Source organism: Hyperolius riggenbachi, chromosome 3 (genome assembly GCF_040937935.1).
Source record: "Hyperolius riggenbachi isolate aHypRig1 chromosome 3, aHypRig1.pri, whole genome shotgun sequence".
NCBI classification, from domain to species: domain Eukaryota; kingdom Metazoa; phylum Chordata; class Amphibia; order Anura; family Hyperoliidae; genus Hyperolius; species Hyperolius riggenbachi.
The window spans coordinates 313,745,453-313,763,703 of NC_090648.1; the positions used below are offsets into that span (position 1 = coordinate 313,745,453).

Below are 18,251 nucleotides of genomic sequence, written 5' to 3' on the forward strand. Positions count from 1 at the left end.
GCGCGCGTGCACGCGCGCGATCGGCCGCAGGAGCGCCCATTGCCTCCTGGGCGTAGCTAGTATGTCCAGGAGGCCAAAGTAGTTAACAGTGGTCTAAGTAGACCTGCCCAGAAAAATGTTGGATGAAGCCTCCCTCTCCATTAATACAGAAAAAAAATGCAGCATATCACAAAAATAGGCAGCGTCACTTAAACATATGGGACATGCTGGGTGCTGGGTGGCGCCATGCTCGCTGCTGTGGTACCTCTATGGAGCATGCTGGGCGTTGTGGTGACATGCTGGAAGCTGTTGTGCCTGGAGCCTCCATAGGGAGCATGCATAGTTGTGTGTGTCCTCACTGTTCATCAACTTCCTCCCCCTGACCCCCTGGCAGAGTAGCACAGCAGGAGGAACTACTCATCTCCTTCATCCGCTCTCCAAGTCTGGGGACATCCTCTGTAGCTGGCGATTCTCCCCCAGCATCCGAGAATCGGGCGCTAGGAGCTCTAGCATCTGTTTCATTCGCAGACACTAGGGGGTGAAGCCTGGAACAGAAGCTGTCTACAGGGTGGGCCATTTATATGAATACACCTTAATAAATTGGGAATGGTTGGTGATATTAACTTCCTGTTTGTGGCACATTAGTATATGTGACGGGGGAAAACTTTTCAAGATGGGTGGTGACCATGGCGGCCATTTTGAAGTCGGCCACTTTGAATCCAACTTTTGTTTTTTTTCAATAGAAAGAGGGTCATGTGACACATCAAACTTATTGGGAATTTCACACAAAAAAACGATGTGATAATACTAATTATGCTACCTAATCTGGTGGGCTGTGTGGATCAGATAGCTGCCAAAACCGCCGCTCTCCACCTCTCCTGTGGGCCGCACTGGCCCACTTTCGTGACCTCTGGGTCACCATGCTGGAAGGAGAGAGATCTCTTTCCTTTTCCATACACAGAAAAGGTGGTGGCAGTTTACCGTTTAAAGCGGTATTGTCACCATAAAAATCAAATTTCAACAGCAACTGGTCTGAGTGTATTAAGTGATAAAGATGCTAATCCTGCATTCAAAACTTGCAAAACTTTTTCTGCTGTTATGGTTTGGAGTTATCACATACTTTAGGAGCACTGGCCCTAGTGCCAAAGAGTTGAATGCTGGGAGTTCTTTTTATCTATAATATATTCCTCCTTTTCCATTTATTTCCCTGCCTTGCTGCTTATCAGAAACTCCCTCTGATTACTTGTGTTTACAAGCACGGCTGAGGTGATTCAGTGATTGGATATGTAAATAAAAATAAATAAATAAATTAAAAAAAAAAAAAAAAAAACCAGTGAAGCTGCTAGTATACACCTCAGTGGGAGTGTCTGAAGACTCTGGGAGGAGTGCAGCGAATGAATACACAATGAGCAAGAGAAGGGAGGGGGGGGAAACAAGAGTCAGGGAGGATATGATGTCAGCATTAGCTTGGCAAGATGGCCACTGCCTAGAATAGGATTTTCTGCTTTTCCTTTATAAAATTCACAGGATTCATTACGTGGATAGCACAATACATCTGTTATACAAGTAGAAGTAGTACTTATCTACTTATATATGTGCTTTTTATTTCTAGGTTAGCATGGGTGTTGCTTGTTCTTTAAAGAGCACAGGAGAGAAGGAGAACACAGAGAAACCCACCCTGCATGTGTTTATAGAAAACAGCCCGTCTAATAATCCCTTCTCAGCAAGTAATGGGCTAGCGTAATTTGAGCTCCTAGCTGTCTGTTGACCGCTAATCTGAAAACACAGGAGGTGAACCCTTTCTGTGCTCCCAGCAAACAAGTAACTACAAATGCAAAAAATTGCGCCACAGTACACAAAGTCTTAATTATGCCAAATTTCACCCGTTGCTGGGATCGCTGCAGAAAGTGCATTGGTCAGTAGTTCAATTCAAAATTACTGCTGCGCTCTCCACAACCTGAAACACACATACAGGTCATTCTCAAAAAAATAGCATATTGTGATAAAGTTCATTATTTTCTGTAATGTACTGATAAACATTAGACTTTCATATATTTTAGATTCATTACACACAACTGAAGTAGTTCAAGCCTTTTATTGTTTTAATATTGATGATTTTGGCATACAGCTCATGAAAACCCCAAATTCCTATTTTGAAAAATTAGCAGATCAGGAAAAGGTTCTCTAAATGAGCTATTAACCTAATCATCTGAATCAACTAATTAACTCTAAACACCTGCAAAAGATTCCTGAGGCTTTTAAAAACTCCCAGCCTGGTTCATTACTCAAAACCGCAATCATGGGTAAGACTGCCGACCTCACTGCTGTCCAGAAGGCCATCATTGACACCTTCAAGCAAGAGGGTAAGACACAGAAAGAAATTTCTGAACGAATAGGCTGTTCCCAGAGTGCTGTATCAAGGCACCTCAGTGGGAAGTCTGTGGGAAGGAAAAAGTGTGGCAGCACAACGATAAGAGGTGACCGGACCCTCAGGAAGATTGTGGAGAAGGACCGATTCCAGACCTTGGGGTACCTGCGGAAGCAGTGGACTGAGTCTGGAGTAGAAACATCCAGAGTCACCGTGAACAGGCATGTGCAGGAAATGGGCTGCAGGTGCCGCATTCCCCAGGTCAAGCCACTTTTGAACCAGAAACAGCGACAGAAGCGCCTGACCTGGACTACAGAGAAGCAGCACTGGACTGTTGCTCAGTGGTCCAAAGTAATTTTTTCGGATGAAAGCAACTTTTGCATGTCATTCGGACATCAAGGTGCCAGAGTCTGGAAGAAGACTGGGGAGAGGGAAATGCCAAAATGCCTGAAGTCAAGTACCCATAGTCAGTGATGGTCTGGGGTGCCATTTCAGCTGCTGGTGTTGGTCCACTGTGTTTTATCAAGGGCAGGGTCAATGCAGCTAGCTATCAGGAGATTTTGGAGCACTTCATGCTTCCATCTGCTGAAAAGCATTATGGAGATGAAGATTTCCTTTTTCAGCACGACCTGGCACCTGCTCACAGTGCCAAAACCACTGGTAAATGGTTTACGGACCATGGTATTACTGTGCTCAATTGGCCTGCCAACTCTCCTGACCTGAACCCCATAGAGAATCTGTAGGATATTGTGAAGAGAAAGTTGAGAGATGCAAGACCCAACACTCTGGATGAGGTTAAGGCCGCTATCGAAGCATCCTGGGCCTCCATAACACCTGAGCAGTGCCACAGGCTGATTGCCTCCATGCCACGCTGCATTGAAGCAGTCATTTCTGCAAAAGGATTGCCGGCCAAGTATTGAGTGCATAACTGAACATAATTATTTGAAAGTTGACTTTTCTTTTATTGGTCGGATGAAATATGCTAATTTTTTGAAATAGGAATTTTGGGTTTTTATGAGCTGTATGCCAAAATCATAAATATTAAAACAATAAAAGGCTTGAACTACTTCAGTTGTGTATAATGAATCTAAAATATATGAAAGTCTAAAGCCGCATCTACACGTGTAGATGCGGCGGCGATGTGGCTTATCAATCGAGCCGCTGATGCGGCTCGATTGATAAGATCCGACAGGACGGATCTCCTCACCGCCGATTCCCTGCTCATTCCCCGCGAGGGGACAATGGCAGGAAATCGAGCGGAAGATAAGCGGCGCCGGCGGGGAATCGATTCCGGGGCATGCGCGGGGACCCCGAAGAGGCGATCCGGCGGCTAATCGAGCCGCCGGATAGCAGCCTCATCTACCCGTGTAGATGAGGCTTAATGTTTATCAGTACATTACAGAAAATAATGAACTTTATCACAATATGCTAATTTTTTTAGAAGGACCTGTATAAGCTCCACATAAGGTAATAACGTTCACTCTGTTCTTTTTGTGCATACATCGGCTCAGTACCCTTGTGCCTGTTAATCACTAAGTGCCACTCTCCTATTAACCATCGTCTCCTCGCTCTATATGCTCACCAGATGTGAACCACCTCAGCTTCAGGTGGATCTTAGGCATTACTCATAGGCAACTCGCTTGTATTCTTGATTCTGCAACAATAAAATAATCTCTACATCGGGTAATATTGTTCAGACTGCAAATGGATATGTGCAATAAAAAAACCTCCGTGCTCTCGTGATCTCAATCAGTGTGTGTGACACACCCAATCACTACATGCCAAAAGAACAGATGGAACGTTATTACCCTATGTGGAGCTTATATGTGTGTGTTTCAGGTTGTGGAGAGCGCAGCAGTAATTTTGAAAGGAAGTAACTACACTGCAGCATCCTTGAAGGTGCTCTATAGGCTGTAACAAGGAACAATATTTTGTGGCCTGCGCCGGCAAAAGCAAAAAAGACACGGAAGCGAACTATTTTACCTTATAGTTCGCTTCAGTGCTCCCAAGTAATCCGCCGCATCCCCGCCGCTAAACGAGAGCTGCAGAGCCCCCAAATCCCCCAGGCAAACATCCAGGACTGCGCTGAGGGGCAGAGCTTCCAGCTGTAGCTGTAGCTCTGCCCCTCCTGACGTCAATCACCGCCTCTCCCCGCCCCTCTCTGTGAAGGAAGAGTGAGAGTGGCGGGCAGAGGCGGCGATCCGCCGCGATTGACATCAGGAGGGGCAGAGCTGAAGCTGAAAGCTCTGCCCCTTCCAGGAAATGCCGGCGGATTGCCCCCCGGGCGATTTGTAGGCTCTGCAGCCCTCGTTTTGCGGCAGGGACACGGCGGATTACTTGTAATGGGAGCACTGAAGCAAACTATAAGGTAGGACACTTCATGTTCAGAAGAAATAATTAAAACTGTTAATAATGACATTTGAGGACTTTTTTTGTGAAATCCCTTATGCGGCCCAGCCTCATCCTGACTTTGCCTCCTGCGGCCCCCAGGTAAATTGAGTTTGAGACCCCTGATGTAAAGGTTATTACAGCGCTTTGAGTCCCCAGGGAGAAAAGCGCTATAGAAATATTGTTATTCAAAATAAAAATTGATTTGTTAAAAAAAGAAATATTGTTATTGTTATTATCCAGTTTGTCCTCCTTGACGTAGTTCTACGTCAAGGAGGACATGTGCACTCCCACGGCCGATTGCGCTCCCGGCCGCGGATTCGTTAGCCCAGGAATCAATGAATGTTGCTTGTGGTGCCGACCATGGTTCTTCTCCCCCGCAGAAAAAGCGTCAGCTTCTCTCGGAAGCTTCGCTTTTTCTGACTCCTATGTCCCTCTAAGCGTACATTGTACACTTAGAGTGACGTCATGTAAACAAACTCAAGGTTGCCATCTTGTGGCCAAAAAGTAAAACTACATCTAAATGTAAAAAAGGAAAGGAAGGCCGGCCGGTGACGGTGAAACCGGAAGTAGCCGCCGGCGGGGACAGGAGGGTCGGAGGGACACGGCGAGGGCACCAATCAGCTGCAGGGGGTTGAGGGAAGCCGCAGGTGAGTAAAACTTTTTTTTTTTGTAAGCTTAAGGTTCACTTTAAGCATAGTATTAGACAGAGCATAGAGTCCACATATATTTACCCCAAACAAATACTATTTACATCCCACCCTCCCAAAAATACTCACATAAAATGTTTAATAATAAATTAATAAAAAATGCTCTTTTATTTCCAAATAAAATATTGTCGCCATACATTGTGATAGGGACATAATTTAAATGGTGAAATGACCGGGACAAATGGGCAAATACAATACATGTGTTTTAATTATGGAGGCATGTATTATTTTAAAACTATAATGGCCTAAAACTGAGAAATAATGAATTTTCAGTTTTCTTCTTATTCTTACTGTTAAAATGCATTTACAGTAAGGTAGCTCTTAGCAAAATGTACCCCCCAAAGAAAGCCTAATTGGTGGCGGAAAAAACAAGATATAGATCAGTTCATTGTGAGAAGTAGTGATAAAGTTATAGGCTAATGAATGGGAGGTGAACATTGCTCGGATGCATAAAGTGAAAACGACTGAGGGCTTAAGTGGTTATGCTGTTGCTTATCTTTTAGAGCAGAGAGGAAGTTCTGAGTTGTGCGTAGTAAGTGTAGGCTTGTGCAACACCCCGGGATCCTGCGCAGGCGCACTAGCGGCTCTTCGTTCAGGCTAAGGCGGAAATAGCCGAGCCTGATTGATCCGCTCTACTGCGCAGGCGCAAAGGACTCGCGCCTGCGCAGTACAGTGCATACGATCGGGCTCAGCTATTTCCGCCTTAGCCTGAACGAAGAGCCGCTAGTGTGCCTGCACAGGATTGCGGTAGGTATTTACCTCGCCACACTTCGGGGGACCCTGGCACTTGAACCGAGGGATGGAGAAGGGCAGGGGAAGCCTTGTTAGGATCCAGAGGCTCCCCCCTCCCGAGCTAAGTATCGCCCAGAGGGGTTTTTTTTGTTAAAGGTTTTCTTTAAAGTTTTTACATGTTGTATGTTCACAGGTGGTATTCGGCATACATTGATTGTAACGAGTGGTTATCTGAGCTACTGTTGCTCAATCTTCTCGAAGTTAGTCTGCTCCTCTGACAACAAGGCATTTTTGTCAACACAACTGCCTCTCAATGGATATATTCTCTTTTTCTGACCAATCTTTGTATACCTATTAGTGTGATCATGGAAATCCCAGATGCTCACCAGTTTGTTAAAGTGAACCTAAAAGAAAAAAAATTCACTTACCTAGGGCTTCTTTCTACGGCCCTGTGCCGTCACTGAAGGATCCTCCGGGTCCCCTCAGGAAGTCAGTTTAGTTTTTGCCTGCGTGGTCCTGGCACAGGGTGGCTACAGGGGGCTGGTAGAAGCTCCAGATAAGTGAAACTTTTTTTTTTTGCAATCAGTGTAGGTTCCCTTTAATGTGAACCCGAGGTGAGAGTGATATGGAGACTGCCATTTTTATTTCCTTTTAAACAATACCAGTTGCCTGGCAGTCCTGCTCATCTATTTGGCTGCAGTAATGGCTGAAATACACCAGAAACAAGCATGCAGCTAATCTTGTCGGTTCTGATAACATTGTCAGAAACACTGGATCTGCTGCATGCTAGTTTAGGTTCTATAGTTAAAAGTATTAGACGCAGAGGATCAAAAGGACAGCCAGGAAACTGGTATTGCTTAAAAGGAAATAAATATGGCAGCCTCCATATCACTCTCACCTCTGGTTCACTTTAATTAAATATTTAGACCAGCCCTTCTGTCACCAAGAACCATACTCCTCTTCTAGTACAACAACAAAAACAAAAAAAGTGTGTTGTCTTCAGTAACTGTTCATACTGTGAATTCCATTCATAAACACCACTGCCTTCTAATTAACTATGAACTATTGTTCTGTGGAGTCGGTACAAAGATCATCAGACTCCAACTCCTCATTTTATGAAACTACCAACTCCGACTCCAGGTACCCAAAATGGCTCAGACGCCTTAGTCTCATCATACTTACCAGGGCTGTGGATTTGGTACAAAAATCATTCGACTCAGTTTATGAAACCACTGACTCCGGGTACCCAAAATTGCTCCAAAGCCACAGCCCTGAGCAGAATGACAGGTCAAGAAAAACTCATGGGATAAGGTTCGAATTTCAGGATATAAAGATTATAGGTTTCAGAGGCTTCCTTCTCCATACAGGATGTATCCGCTTTTAGCATCAATTAAATGAAGGTCCGAGTGGTCTGGATGCCCATATTGGTGTGAACAGCTGATACCAGTTGGGTAGTGGAATGTCCATCATCTTTATAGCCTGAAATTAGAACTCCTTTTGCGTGACCTACCATTCTTGTGGGCAGACCAGGTGTTAGGTGCTGTGCTAAGGTAGGTGCAAGGGTATATCTTTTTATGACTGATTTATATAGCGCCAGGATTTAACTTGCCTGTAATTTATTAGATGGCTGTCGCCCAGTGTAAAATGCACTATAAATATATTTTGATCACTTATAGTAGCTAGTAGAAATCTGACAGAGTTTGGACTAGCTCAACTCCTCGTGGGTGATATTCATTTTCTTTACTCTTTTCAAAATCAGTCCGTGGAAAGGGCTTTAACAGTGGTACTGGAGAGCCAGTCTCCTCCTGTGCACACTTTTCTGGCAGTTGGATTGTGCCACTGCCATCCAGAAAGTGCATTTGAAAAATCCTGAGAATCCTCCGTAAAGAGATGAATCAGTCCAAAATCTGTCAGATCTTTCACATTTTTACAGCAAGTGACTGGAACATAGAAAAGAAAAAAAAATTAGGTGCATTTTACTCTGGGACAAATGTACAACTAATGCACATGTATTTTACATATTTTCACGATAGGGCTCCTTTAAGAAAAATACCTATGCACTCCTGAATAAACTGAGTAATTGACTTATAGCTACTGCTGCCCTGCACAGACACTAATGAAAATAACAGCTGAATTGAAAAGTCAACGTACACTACTCTTTGGAGCACACTTCACATTGCTCAGTTTGTAGACACCGCAACAATTACTCATTATAGGGATAAGGTGGCAGCCCTGCCCGTAGTAAATGTTATATCAGAACATTTTGTGGATTCACCAGAAACACATCCCTGAGATTGCTAGAAACACATTAATTACAGCTCTTATAATTAATGCTATTCTGCTAATACACGAGAGTTCATACTGCTTCCACAAACAGGAATCAGACGGGCACGTTACCAGGAATGCTTGTCCTTCTACTGTGAGCTCTCTACAGCCTTGAAGTGAAGCGTTCAGCAGAAACTCTCCCAGCTCAATGCTCCATATTGCCAGTACAGTACACACGCGACTTCCCGCTCGACGTACACTGTCATTCACGCACCAGAAATCCAATCAGGAGTGCAAAGCTTCGGAAACTGTCACAAGACATCATTTCCGTCTGCAGTCTACTCGTCGCCATATTTGTTACGGGTATAAATGCCTGGATCCCGTGAGAAAGCATCTGTACGTGTGGGCACCACTGCTCAAAAATGGAGGCGCGGTGTTGTACATGTATTTGTGAGTTACAGGTGTCCCTCCACTTTAGACAGAACATAATAGTATATCATTAATGCCACATTAAGGCAGAAGATATAACTCCTCTTTTTTATTAATTTGTATGTATTATGCACTTTATAGAATCCAAGGTCCTGTCACTAATCACTAACAGTCCTTACTCACACAACAATGTAACAATGTCCCTGTTTCACATACAATGTAACCACTACCATATTCCAAGGGCAGCCAATTTTTGTGAGGAACCAGTGAATGTGGGCAGTACCAGAGGGAACATGCAAGCTTGGGGAGAATGTACAAAAAACGTGCAGATAGTGTTATCTAACTTTACGCATTGAAGTGGTTAATGAAACACATTTGTAACTTGCTTACTTTACTTCTTTTGCATTCCAGCGGTTCTGGAGGTGTGTTTAGCTTACAGAGACAACAAAGGATGGTTTGCATATTCAGCAGTGATGCCTCATGGGGGACATGACATGACGTCATATATTCACTCCAATCTGAATAATCACAAATACCTTCTGGTTCAGAAGGCACATTTTTGTTTTATTTCTGTACATATACCTGGGAATGCAAACCTGAATGGAGGTTAGCTACTTACCCATGAAGAAGGCTCCTTTCTCCATGGTCTCATTCCACCACTGTTCCAATGTGCACCTTCAGGACTGCTCAGCAAGCTTCAGAAGTACTCGTGTCACCGAGTACTTCTGATGATGGACACATCCGGCCAGAGCATACATGTGCTAGCCTGGACCCACTCGTTTTTGGAAATACTCACGGATGGGAGTACTTCTAAAGCCTGTAAGAGGAGTGCAGGCGGTGCAAGGGCAAAGAGCAAGGATCAGGAAGGCTCTATGCGAATCAGTTAATTTTGGCGCGCAGCTCTGAGAGCCAAGCGCCGAAGCTGGGCGCCGTTATAGCAGCAATGTCATGATGCACACCCCGCGTAGTGGTAATTCGGGGCTCTGGCGGCTGCCAGACCCCAAATTACATCTCCCTCTGAGTTAATAGTATTTAACGCTGCCTCAGAGTTTAGCAGCAGTGGGGAAAGCCGTCATTCGGCTCTCCCTGCGTCGAACTGAGCGGCGGCGTCATATGTACCCAGCTCTATGTGATCCAAAGGTTCCTTTCCTTAGGCAAGTGTCTTTTTAAAGTGTACACAAGCCGAAGCTAAGGATCCTATTGAGGCTTAACTCAGTATTCTGATGTCCCCCATCGCTGAGCATGGCCCCCCAGAAGATTAGCAACAAGGCATTGTCGCTAATCATATCGGGGCCGCGCAGTAGCCATGCAAGCCCACCCGTACGAGCAGCTCCATGCTACTGCGCATGCACGGCCGTGCTTGTAACAGAGGAGGAGCGCAACAGAGGAGGCACTCAACAACGGGGGACATTAGAACACTGAAGGAAGCCTCAATAGGATCCTGAGGCTTCCCTCTGTTCAGGTAAGTATCTTTTTTGATCCCAAGCTTCAGCTCAGGATCACTTTAAAATACCTACTGAACCGGGGATAAGCCTAGTAGTGAAAGAACACACTGCTTTTGGCATGCTTGCGTGGTTTGTAACTTGCGCCTGCGCAGCTCTGAGTCATGCTCTGCCGCTAGAGAGATGTTGCTGGTTTTTGTATTGGACTGAAGGATCCTGTTAAATATAAAAAGGACCAGGAATGGGGAACCTCAAAGACAACGAGCAGTGCCAGGACACTTCTGAAAAATCACACTGGCCCAATATCACACGGGGAAGGGGGTTCAAGACTATATGTGAAATATGGACCCTGTGGGGTGAGAAAAATCACACTTTATTATGTGTGATTTTATATATCTTGGCAACTTATTAGGTTTAAAGCTAAGTGTAATTGATAATTTAGGCACTCTTTAAGGCAAGATTGGGCCTGAGAAAAGGGGGAGGGGATGGGTGGGCAAGATCACATGACAAGTGTCTGCACAGCCTTCTAATGATTTCTGGGGTACTCAAAAGGCTGTTCTACCATCCCAGATCACCCATTCTGTTTCCGATATACAGGTTTCTTGTAATGTCCTGTGCTTCACCTATATACTGTATTGCCCCACATTATACTACTCTCCTTATATACAGTAGTTCCCCTCTTTATAGTGCTCCTGAGTCCACCCACCGCTACAGTGATGTGAAAAACTATTTGCCCCCTTCCTGATTTCTTATTCTTTTGCATGTTTGTCACACTTAAATGTTTCTGCTCATCAAAAACCGTTAATTATTAGTAAAAGATAACATAATTGAACACAAAATACAGTTTTAAATGATGGTTTTTATTATTTAGTGAGAAAAAAGCTCCAAATCTACATGGCCCTGTGTGAAAAAGTGATTGCCCCCTTGTTAAAAAATACCTTAACTGTGGTTTAACACACCTGAGTTCAATTTCTGTAGTCACCCCCAGGCCTGATTACTGCCACACCTGTTTCAATCAAGAAATCACTTAAATAGGAGCTATCTGACACCGAGAAGTAGACCAAAAGCACCTCAAAAGCTAGACATCATGCCAAGATCCAAAGAAATTCAGGAACAAATGAGAACAAAAGTAATTGAGTTGAGATCTATCCGTCTGGTAAAGGTTATAAAGCCATTTCTAAAGCTTTGGGACTCCAGCGAACCACAGTGAGAGCCATTATCCACAAATGGCAAAAACATGGAACAGTGATGAACCTTCCCAGGAGTGGCCAGCCGACCAAAATTACCCCAAGAGCGCAGAGAAAACTCCTCCGAGAGGCCACAAAAGACCCCAGGACAACATCTAAAGAACTGCAAGCCTCACTTGCCTCAATTAAGGTCAATGTTCAGGACTCCACCATAAGAAAAAAACGGTCTGCATGGCAGATATCCAAGGCGCAAAACACTTTTAAGCAAAAAGAACATTAAGGCTCGTCTCAATTTTACTAAAAAACATCTCGATGATTGACAAGACTTTTGGGAAAATACCTAGTGGACCGACGAGACAAAAGTTGAACTTTTTGGAAGGTGCGTGTCCCGTTACATCTTGCGTAGAAGTAACACAGCATTTCAGCAAAAGAACATCATACCAACAGTAAAATATGGTGGCGATAGTGTGATGGTCTGGGGTCGTTTTGCTGCTTCAGGACCTGGAAGGCTTGTTGTGATAGATGGAACCATGAATTCTACTGTCTACCTGAAAGAGAATGTCCAGCCATCTGTTCGTCAACTCAAGCTGAAGCAATCTTGGGTGCTGCAGCAGGACAATGACCCAAAACACACCAGCAAATCCACCTCTGAATGGCTGAAGAAAAACAAAATGAAGACTTTGGAGTGGCCTAGTCAAAGTCCTGACCTAATTCCTATTGAGATGTTGTGGCATGACGGTTCATGCTAGAAAACCCTAAAATAAAACTGAATTACAACAATTCTGCAAAGATGAGTGGGCCAAAATTCCTCCAGAGCACTGTAAAAGATTCATTGCAAGTTATCGCAAACGCTTGATTGCAGTTATTGCTGCTAAGGCCTCAATTCATGGAGCATTATCAAACGTTTATCAAACACTTTATCAAACGTTTGATAATTTACCTCATGGGTAAAATTTCACTAAGGTGTTATATATTTGTTGAACGTTTTATCAGTAAAACATTCGATAAATATATAACACCTTAGTGAATTTAAAATGAGATTTTACCCATGAGGTAAATTATCAAACGTTTGATAAAGTGTTTGATAAACGTTTGATAATGCTCCGTGAATTGAGGCCTAAGGGTGACCCAACCAGTTATTAGGTTCAGGGGGCAATTTCTTTTTCACACAGGGCCATGTAGGTTTTGAGGGTTTTTTTTCCCCCTAATAATAAAAACCATCATTTAAAACTGCATTTTGTGCTCAATTATGTTATCTTTGACTAGTATTTAACGGTTTTTGATGAGCAGAAACATTTAAGTGTGACAAACATGCAAAAGAATAAGAATTTAGGAAGGGGGCAAATAGTTTTTCACATCACTGTATATAGTGCTTCTATTCATATAACGTCACTCATTTTAGCACTACCATGTCAATCATATAGTGCTATTGCTTATAGTTCTCCCCATATATTTCAGTATGGTGCTCCAGAGTCGTCTTATATACTGTATACAGTGCATCCAGAAAGTATTCACAGGCCATCACTTTTGCCACATTTTATGTTACAGCCTTTTTCTGAAATGGAAAAAATTCTACACACAACACTCCATTATGAGAACATGAAAACATTTACTTGAGGTTTTGGCAAATTTATTAAAAATAAGAAAAAACCTGATAAATCACATGTACCTAAGTTGAGCCTTTGCTCAATAGTATCTTGATGCACCTTTGGCAGCAAGCTTGGCACACCTATCTTTGGGCTGTTTCACCCATTCCTTTTGGCAGCACCTCTCAACCTCCATCAGGTTGGATGGGAAGCTTCGGTGCACAGCCATTTTAAGATCTCTCCAGAGATGTTCAAACTGCACATGGCCAGAATGCTCCCAGCTGTGACTGCTTTGCACATATCAAATATGGGGGGGGGGGGGGGGGGTTTCAGAGGAAAGAGCAAGCACCCTTGCTCCAACTGGGCTTTGAACGGGGGTAAAGAATGAATATGGAGGTGAGGTTGGCTAAGATGAGGGGCTACCCAAGGTTATGGAGACATTGAAAAAACCCTAGGTATTTTTTTTTTTGTTCAGGACACCTTTAAGTGCTTTATTATGACTCATTGCATCTCAATGGCAGCACTGGCAAAAAAAAAAAAAATTTTAATTAATCTTTACCTCAGTGACAATAGTATTAAACAGGCTGAATTGTAGGAATATTTCATTGACTTTGATTGGACTATTCAAAGATAAAGTACCGTAAATAAGAACATTTTTATGATGTAAACCTAGATGGTAAAAGGAGCAGCGGCCCCATGTTATCAACTTACCTGGGACCTGTCAAACAAACATTATTAGCGGATTGCTCCGATTTTTTTCTCCTAAATACTATAGAACAAGAGGAAGGTTTCCTGACTAGCGTTTCCACATCCAGACAGGAAATTAGTCATATTATGAGGGTGAAAACTCTCACAGCACAAATATATATGATAAACAAGAACAATTCCTGGATATTTGGATTCCATGGCTCCTGTCTTTGGAACTGAAAGATTAAAGCTTTTGGGAGGGGTAGTCCTAGAGACAGCTTCTTTCTCTACTATCATTACTTCCTGTTATCATTTGGTGTCTTATGATAAAAGAAAGAAAAATGACAGGCTGTTTATTTATAGTAAAACAGCTTGACCAGAGAAAACAGACAATAAGAACTCAATGTGAATATGAACTGGAGCAGTTTATTTCAAGTGATACAGATTTTATGTTGTGTTGGCTACACTTTTCGTTTGGATGCATGTCTTTCCTTTTGAAAAAAAAACTGCATGGTTTAAAAATGGTGCTTAAAATGAACCCCATGTGTACACCATGGCTAACAACTTGCTCTGCAGATGTCTAAGCTCAAACCTTGGCACATTTAGAAAGGCAATTTGAAAAGGTTGCACTCAATTTTAATTATCAAATATGTGTCCTGTACTTTGTGTTAGGCTCATTTCATACCATGTTCATTGCATAATCACATTGAAACGCAATACAATCATATGTCAATGGCATTCCCACACCGATGAGTTTGTGATGAGGTGTAAGGATTTCCATCGGGATAATGCACTGTATGCAGTGCATCACCAGACAATGCATGCTATCATGGATACGGTGTAAGCATAAGTCTGTGGACTTTATTCTGCACTGTATGCATCAGGAACATACAATGCGACCTTTGAACACCATTGCAAGCTTGTTTTCCTGGATATGCAATGGTTATAGTGTGAACATAGCCTTACTTATTGTAAACTTATAACCATGAGGAAGATGCAAGAAACATGTACTGGACTCCAGATGCCTTCAGTAAAACAACCTAAAGAACAAGGTAGTACCGTATTTTCCTCCTTAAAAGACGCACCTAGGTTTACACGGGGGAAAAAAAAAAAACTAAACCTGGTGCATCCATATTTCAGGAGCATGTTGTACATGTCCTCCCCAAATAGTGGCCTCCTGTGTCCTCATGTCACCACCCCCCCCCCCCTCCAGTTGTATGTCCAACAGCTTACCTCATCCACCATGCCCACGGTGATTGCAGACATCAGTCTTCTCCATGCACCTTCCTCTAGTGCAGGCTTCTAATGAAGACACGTCATTAGAAGCCGGCACTAACTGCACAGAGAAGATGGATGTCTGCAATCTCTGGGGGCATGGTGGATGAGGTAAGTCGTTGCTTGCATATGGAGGGGTGGGCACGTGGAGCCACAAGGGGGAGAGAGAGGAGAGGCACGGGGGGGGGGGGGGGCAGCCAGGCACAATGGGGACACAGGAAGGGAATCCCCTATGGCAGCAGGTTAGCAGTCTGTATTGGGGGCATTTGTAAGTCAGGGATTCCATGCCTTTGTCATAAGACGCAGGGACTTTTTCCTCCATTTTTTGGGGAGAAAAAAAGTGAGTCTTATATGGCAGCAAATACAGTAATTACAGAGCAGTACCTATGGCATTTCCAAGCATAATCCCTGTTGTACTGCTGTGACTTTGGCTGTATGAATTGTGATTTGCAACACTTTACTCACTGCGCTGTACATAAAATAAGACTTTGTTTAATAATATACCGTAGTCTTGGTGAACTATGGAATAATTTAGTGTGCCTTGCAGGAACCTAAGCATAATAAATTGAGATCTGGCATACGTTCCAGCATCGCAGTGTGAAAGTATATACACTGAAGCCAAGATTGCAATCCCAGCACTCCAGACATAGAACTGCGAGAGGCAGATGTGTAGGAATGGACAGACAGGAATGGGGTTTGTGTGCTGATGGCTGTTACTACTGTGAGCTATTCTGACAAACCATACCCTACTGGGAAATTTGAGCTACACCTGTGCAGTCAATGTTAAAAATAGGCCTAGCTTTAAAAAAAAAAAAAGTACTATACCCCACACTTGCCATAAACTCTGTATTAAATATTGAAATACAGAAATTAACAAATTAAGACAAAGGACAGACTTAAATTAATGCAGCAGATGTTTATTACTGTATAAAAGTAAATTAAAAGTAAAGGCCAGGATTTTATCTGCTTTCAGTAGTAATCATGTCAACTCTCCTGCGATTCCCAGCCAGTAGGCAAGACTCAGATACCCTGAGGCCCAGTTTACCCTTAAATCAGTTGGTATGTGTTCGTATGCGTTTTTTTTCCATAGCAGTGCATTGGGAAGATTTCAGTTAAAACGCCTTAAAGAGAAACTCCAACCTAGAATTGAACTTTATCCCAATCAGTAGCTGATACCCCCTTTTACATGAGAAATATAATGCTTTTCACAAACAGACCATCAGGGGGCGCTATATGACTGATTTTGTGCTGAAATCCCTCCCACAAGAAGCTCTGGGACCGCGGTACTCTGGGCAAACTGCCACAATGTAACAATGTTCACAGACAGGAAAAAGCTTTTTACAGCTATCTCTAAGGGCCCTTTCACACCAGAGGACTTTTTCGGCGTTTTAACGCCACAGCCGGCGTTTTCTAAGGTAAAATGAAAGTCCATAGACTTTCATTTTACCTTTCACATCTAACTCTGCGTTTTGGAGCGTTGCTTTCAACGCTCCCAAGAGCTTTTTCAGGGCTGTTTACAGCTGAAGTTGACTGTTGGCGTTTCAATGATAGTCAATGGAAAACGCCAACTTCAGCGTTTTCAAAGCGTTTTACAGCTGACTTGTTCACTTATTTTTATAGAAAAAAAAAAAAAGGACTTTTTCATATGAGCTGTAAAACGCTTTGAAAACGCTATGTATTGGCGTTAAGCAAAAGGCTGACTTTCAGCCTTTTCTACCGCAGCCTCTAGTGTGAAAGAGCCCTAACAGCCAAAACAGCTAGGAGCAGCTACATAACCTGCCCACAGTAAAAATGTCACCATGTAATAAATGTCAAAATGTAAATCGGGGATAGGAAAGATTTTACAATGAGCAAACACTGACTAAATCATTTATACATAATTATGGTAAAAAATGAAGCACTGTTTTTACTACATTATTTTCACTGGAGTTCCTCTTTAAGTGCGAAAGGTGCCATAGGAAAACATGGGCATTACTTTGAAAATTCAGTTATAACAAAGCAACTGATTAAGTGTAAAAAGGGGCCTTACTGTACAGAACACACCCCTCTTTTTGGTAAAGCAGAACTCGAGTGCCCTCTGTAAAACACTCTCCACAAACATGATTCCATAGGTACACAATGCTGCACGCATTTTTTTGTAAAAACGCGCGGCTGTCCCATTCACTTTTCAGTGATGGGATCAGCCACGCAACGCGTACAAACGCGGATGGCATGAGTTTGTACGCGTTGCTTTCCGCACGCATTGCCGTCCGCGTTTGTAATGTGAACGGGCCTTGGAGGTTTTTTTTTAGGCTAGTTGCACACTTGAGTGTGCAAATTATCGCAGAGATGTTTTTCTTTATTTTATTGCGATCACATTTTGTGTGCATTTTTTACGCATAATTACATTTCAGAATTGCATTTTTATGTGACTTAAATTGCATCAAAAATGTTTTAAACTATTTTTACATGTTGTGACCCATGGAAATACAGGTAGTCCCCAGTTAAAGAACAAGCTAGGGACTGTAGGTTCATCCTTTTCCTGAATTTGCTAGAAAGCCAAAACACTGCCTCACCTCTGCCTCTACTGGATCACACCATATCCCCTCTCCCCCCCCCCCCAAAAAAAAAAAAAGTATAAAGACTGCAAGCTATTATAGAGAGTCCATGACTTAAGAACGCTCGAAGTAGGAACGACCCACTGATCCAGTTGTGTCACATCAGAGGCTTCCTTTATGCCACCTTCTGTTCACAAGCCCAGAATTTAGTGCAGATGGAAGCTTCTCACCTCCCCGCCAGAGTCCAATCCTGTGCATCCTAACTCTGCTCACTCTAGTAATCATGCAAAAGGAGCGTGAGTGGAGAGGAAGGCCACATAATTCTGGACTCTGGCGAGGAGAGCTCCCAGGGGAGGGATATTGCAATGACGTTTTAAACACTATGTCCTTATCAGCAATCTGCATACAGACAGATAAAGGTGTTTTGCATTCTATTTTTTAGAAGACTCGCATTGCATTCCTGCTGTTGAATGCCTCCAACAACCTGTTGGCCCCATACTAAATGTAAGTGGTAAAATTGGCCAATCAAAAAATTGGATGTGCACACACCCTTTAAAGCAACATGAAGTGTAGTGAATAGCAACCTCGCCTTGTAGCACTGTTCAGTTCTGGTCTTAAGTCCTTATAGCACAAAGTTTGTACATTTTTTTTTCATAGCTTCCTCTG

The 18,251-nt window shown here is 43.1% G+C and overlaps 1 protein-coding gene across 2 annotated transcripts in view; it reads right to left on the reverse strand.

The window, feature by feature from the left end:
* Window positions 1–18,251, reverse strand: part of NUP107 (nucleoporin 107) — a 165,039-nt gene that overhangs the window by 117,431 nt on the left and 29,357 nt on the right. Inside the window, exon 1 of one of the 2 annotated variants that reach the window (XM_068276710.1) lies at window positions 8,575–8,710. The exons of the other annotated variant lie outside the window; for it this stretch is intronic. The gene's annotated coding sequence lies outside the window, so the exon portion shown is untranslated. Of the gene's footprint in view, window positions 1–8,574; window positions 8,711–18,251 lie in introns of those variants that run through there. 2 annotated transcript variants of the gene reach the window in all.